The following is a 6,416-nucleotide window of genomic DNA, read 5'->3' as shown; positions in this document are numbered from 1 at the left end:
AATTCTATATAAAGCACCGGGGGAGTATATTTAGTATGAGCTGATATTCGCATGTATATTTTCAGACCGACGTGCCGGCGGATGTGCGATCCTCCAATTAAAATAATAAAACCATCACGCCTCAGGATGCAAGCTGAGCCCCCCGCGTCCGACGCATACGTTAATTAAAGACCTACGGCTCCACGCGTACCACCCAAAAAAACAGCTCCAATCTGATATAAAGAAGCATGCCATAAACAGTAATATAATAGATTGTGAGCTCACGGGGAGAGGGAAGAACTAAATATTATCCAGTTACTCCTCATCACGCGCATTCTCAAAATAAGACTTAAAAGTCTGTGATTCAGGCAAAAACTTTTATTGGACTCACGATGTGAGACAAATCCCTGATGTCGTTATTAGGAGACAGGATTTCACACCTACAATCCTCAGGGGCTCCCCGCGGACCACCTCGTCTCTGCCAATAGCCTTAATCACCATCGTTTTATTCACAGGAGGTCAGAGGTCGAAGTGGAGGGGGGGGGAGTCGCACGGTGTGACGGATCAGTGCGCATTGTCCGTGATTTGTTCACTCGCTAGCAGTTCATTCTTGGCCTCTGATACAGAGTGCGCGTGCAGTACTCACATGATGGGGTATATGGAGTGTGCGTGCAGTACTCACATGATGGGGTATATGGAGTGCGCGTGCAGTACTCACATGATGGGGTATATGGAGTGTGCGTGCAGTACTCACATGATGATGAGGCATATGGAGTGTGCGTGCAGTACTCACATGATGGGGTATATGGAGTGTGCGTGCAGTACTCACATGATGGGGTATATGGAGTGTGCGTGCAGTACTCACATGATGAGGAGGTATATGGAGTGTGCGTGCAGTACACACATGATGGGGTATATGGAGTGTGCGTGCAGTACACACATGATGGGGTATATGGAGTGTGCGTGCAGAACACACATGATGGGGTATATGGAGTGTGCGTGCAGTACACACATGATGGGGTATATGGAGTGTGCGTGCAGAACACACATGATGGGGTATATGGAGTGTGCGGGCAGTACACACATGATGGGGTATATGGAGTGTGCGTGCAGTACACACATGATGGGGTATATGGAGTGTGCGAGCAGTACACACATGATGGGGTATACAGAGTGTGCGTGCAGTACTCACATGATGGGGTATATGGAGTGTGCGTGCAGTACACACATGATGGGGTATATGGAGTGTGCGTGCAGTACACACATGATGGGGTATATGGAGTGTGCGTGCAGTACACACATGATGGGGTATATGGAGTGTGCGGGCACTACACACATGATGGGGTATATGGAGTGTGCGTGCAGTACTCACATGATGGGGTATATGGAGTGTGCGGGCACTACACACATGATGGGGTATATGGAGTGTGCGTGCAGTACTCACATGATGGGGTATATGGAGTGTGCGGGCAGTACACACATGATGGGGTATATGGAGTGTGCGTGCAGTACACACATGATGGGGTATATGGAGTGTGCGTGCAGTACACACATGATGGGGTATATGGAGTGTGCGTGCAGTACACACATGGTGGGGTATATAGAGTGTGCGGGCAGTACACACATGATGGGGTATATGGAGTGTGCGGGCAGTACACACATGATGGGGTATACAGAGTGTGCGTGCAGTACTCACATGATGAGGTATATGGAGTGTGCGTGCATTACTCACATGATGATGAGGTATATGGAGTGTGCATGCAGTACTCACATGATGGGGTATATAGAGTGTGCGGGCAGTACTCACATGATGAGGGGGTATATAGAGTGTGCATGTAGTACTCACATGATGAGGGGGTATATAGAGTGTGCATGTAGTACACACATGAGGTGGTGCAGAGGCTGGCTACAGGCCACCCATCTTGAGACTAGTAATGCCCCAGATAATACCCCTCTGCAATATAAATGCAGATACATACCAGACACATACCCCCCCAACACGTCCCTGAGGACCCCGTCCCTGTCTCCCCCTCTACTAATTGGAAGGCATTTTCCTGGTGAGGCCACTTCACAATAGGAAGGGTCTTATATTAATTACGCGCATGATGAGGGTCCAGCATTCCCCAAGGGTCACCATCTGCTGGGGGCAGGGTGGGGGGGACTACTCAACCCTGTTCTCCATTCATCCCCTGCTCTAATCTCTCAATGAAGCACCGGGGCAGGAGGGGGGTCTCGGCCTGCAATCCCTCCTCCTGCCCCCTCAATCCTTTCACTGGCAGAGGGCCAGCTATACAGCGAGGCCTGAAGGACGAGGCATCCATTGTGTCAGCCATACGCTGCGTCCTGCAGGCAAAATGCCCAATTTGCCCCAGACTGCTTATCGCAGGCACAAAAAAAAGGTTGGGGGGGTAATAGTGTCTTCACCCACACACAAAACAGATTGCAAGCTCTTTAAACTAGAGAGTCAAGAATCTCGTGCCGAATCTACAAAGCTTGACTGTTTCTTCGAGGCAAAGAGCTTTGTGAATAAGAATAACAGCGAAAATCACCGTAATGCCACAAAAATATCTAAAACCCCTGGAACAGTAACGTAATGAAATGATCTCTGATGTATCACCAAGTAGCGTGTAAACGGCATGGATCATGTCACGCTCGCCATATCAGAGGAGACTCCGGTGCCCACAAGAGAAGGTCAGTCGGCCTCACAAGAGTTCCTCGCCCTCCAACCAGGTCCCCTCAGGCTGAACCTTTTGACTTTGGGATTTTCTGAAGATCCTCCGGGCCTGAGGACAGATTCTAATGTTCTCACATCATTCTGATCCCGCGCTGCCTGCCTCTCAACGGTGACCTTCTCATCATTCTGATCCCGCACTGCCTGCCTATTGGTGACCTTCTCCTCATTCTGATCCCGCGCTGCTTTCCTATTGGTGACCTTCTCATCATTCTGATCCCGCGCTGCCCGCCTCTCATCGGTGACCTTCTCATCATTCTGATCCCACGCTGCCTGCCTCTCAACAGAGACCTTCTCATCATTCTGATCCAGCGCTGCCTGCCTATTGGTGACCTTCTCATCATTCTGATCCCGCGCTGCCTGCCTCTCAACGGAGACCTTCTCATCATTCTGATCCCGCGCTGCCTGCCTATTGGTGACCTTCTCATCATTCTGATCCCGCGCTGCCTGCCTCTCATCGGTGACCTTCTCATCATTCTGATCCCGCGCTGCCTGCCTCTCATCGGTGACCTTCTCATCATTCTGATTCCGCGCTGCCTGCCTATTGGTGACCTTCTCATCATTCTGATCCCGCGCTGCCTGCCTATTGGTGACCTTCTCATCATTCTGATCCCGCGCTGCCCGCCTCTCATCGGTGACCTTCTCATCATTCTGATCCCGCGCTGCCTGCCTATTGGTGACCTTCTCCTCATTCTGATCCCGCGCTGCTTTCCTATTGGTGACCTTCTCATCATTCTGATCCCGCGCTGCCTGCCTATTGGTGACCTTCTCATCATTCTGATCCCGCGCTGCCTGCCTCTCATCGGTGACCTTCTCATCATTCTGATCCCGCGCTGCCTGCCTATTGGTGACCTTCTCATCATTCTGATCCCGCGCTGCCTGCCTCTCATCGGTGACCTTCTCATCATTCTGATCCCGCGCTGCCTGCCTATTGGTGACCTTCTCATCATTCTGATCCCGCGCTGCTTCCCTATTGGTGACCTTCTCATCATTCTGATCCCGCGCTGCTTGCCTATTGGTGACCTTCTCATCATTCTGATCCCACGCTGCCTGCCTATTGGTGACCTTCTCCTCATTCTGATCCTGCGTTGCCTGCATCTCCAGTCTTTCTGCCTACCCTTACCAGATTCCCAGGTCACTGCTGGAATAATAACGACCAATAAAGCAAAGCATTTGTGCTTTGTTTTGTGTCCTTCACCACGACCTGTGTCTGTATTTTCCTCAGAGTCTTTGGACTCGGTCCCCTCTCGTGCCGCTGTCCTGAAGTCTCTAATCGTGGGTATGAGTAGATGCTTCTACACGTCACAGAGGATGTCTCGCAACATCCGATTCCTTCCTGTATAACAGCACCGATTATATAGCCATTTAAATCCCATCACTCTGGGGATCTCGGCCCATAAATCCTGCCTCTGTGACAGACGAACTGGGCAATTACAGACCCCCCCGGCGTACGGAGCGGCACAATACGCCGGCGCTCTACACCAATCCCGACAGCCGTCTCGAGGAGGAAAATGTTTTTATCCGAGAACGATTTCCTCTCTGGTTTCACGTTGGGAACATATCCGCTTTACAGTACATAATTAAAGGGATTCCTCCTCCACCCCTAGCAGGGAATAGGGCAGATAGGGTAGGTTTGGAGGGTAGAGGCAGGGCCCGAGGAGAGAGAGCTATCTCCCACATTAATTAGTTTCCAGTTAATTAAACAGCCTTCTGCTTCCGACCGTCGAACCTAGCTCAGCTAGAGACACCGAGCACACGCAGCCTGCTCAGCACCATGCTTACCGAGACAGGAGACCCCAATATTCCACAACCCTGTCCTGGCATCCCCTCTCGTTGACCCAAACTCCTTGGGGAATAGACTGGGGGTGTCCATATGTGGTCCCCCATGGCTGGAGAAGACTTAGGTTGGACCATGAATATAACAAGACAACCCACCACAGGGTGTGCAGAGGTCGAATAGGAGTCACGCTGGAATCCTTGCTGGTCTACCCCAGTAACGTATGGTCATTACTAGAGCTTTTGACCAGGACTGCGTGCCGGGCCCTCAGCTCGCCAATTATTCTCCATAACTGATGTCTGCCTGGATGTGCAAGGGGCGTTTGGAGATCTCCTGGTGACCTTTTGAGGAGCAGGGACATCGCTGTCCCATCTGAGATCCCTTAATGAATGCCGTTTATCCCCATTAGATCTCCAGGTACGAGGAGCACAGAGTGCATGTAGCCTGCAGCTGCACGCTCTCCACCCCTAACACAAAGTGAACGTGCCCGGGGTAAGAAGAACGCAGCAGAACTAAATTCTAGCGGCGATCTCACCAGGGATCACTCACTAGATCTCTGTGCCCTCCTGGAGATCCACTCTATAGAACCGATCACAATACTCTAGTGGAGATCAGGGATCTATAGGGTAGGATCCCCAACACCCAGTCTTCAGCCTGGGACTTGGCATTGTGCTGGGTGTCTGCGGGGCCCTCACCGGCGGGGGCCGCACCGGACTCTGCTCCCACTTTGGTTGCTACGAGCCGGGAGATTACAGCCATCTGCCTATCTCGGCTCCACATTCACTCTTATTTACAGAGAGAAATCCAGCCGCACCTGCTGTACCCATCCCCCAACACACTCTACAACAACAGCCACATGCCAGGCTACAACGGAACACACAGCAACACAATGACACACACACAGTATCAAATATAACACAACACAATGACACACACATAATACCAAACATTACACGCCACTCAATACACAGCAACACAACGACACACACACAGTATCAAATATAACACAACACAATGACACACACATAATACCAAACATTACACGCCACTCAATACACAGCAACACAATGACACACACATAGTATCAAACATTACACGGCACTCAATACACAGCAACACAATGACACACACACAGTATCAAATATAACACAACACAATGACACACACATAATACCAAACATTACACGCCACTCAATACACAGCAACACAATGACACACACATAGTATCAAACATTACACGGCACTCAATACACAGCAACACAATGACACACACACACAGCATCAAATATAACACAACACAATGACACACACATAATACCAAACATTACATGCCACTCAATACACAGCAACACAATGACACACACATAGTATCAAACATAACACAGCAACACAATGACACACACATAGTACCAAACATTACACGCCACTCAATACACAGCAACACAATGACACACACACACAGTATCAAATATAACACAACACAATGACACACACATAATACCAAACATTACACGCCACTCAATACACAGCAACACAATGACACACACATAGTATCAAACATTACACGGCACTCAATACACAGCAACACAATGACACACACACAGTATCAAATATAACACAACACAATGACACACACATAATACCAAACATTACACGCCACTCAATACACAGCAACACAATGACACACACATAGTATCAAACATTACACGGCACTCAATACACAGCAACACAATGACACACACACACAGCATCAAATATAACACAACACAATGACACACACATAATACCAAACATTACATGCCACTCAATACACAGCAACACAATGACACACACATAGTATCAAACATAACACAGCAACACAATGACACACACATAGTACCAAACATTACACGCCACTCAATACACAGCAACACAATGACACACACACAC

The sequence above is a fragment of the Spea bombifrons genome, chromosome 9, assembly GCF_027358695.1.
Source record: "Spea bombifrons isolate aSpeBom1 chromosome 9, aSpeBom1.2.pri, whole genome shotgun sequence".
NCBI classification, from domain to species: Eukaryota; Metazoa; Chordata; class Amphibia; order Anura; family Pelobatidae; genus Spea; species Spea bombifrons.
This window is presented reverse-complemented; position numbering follows the sequence as displayed.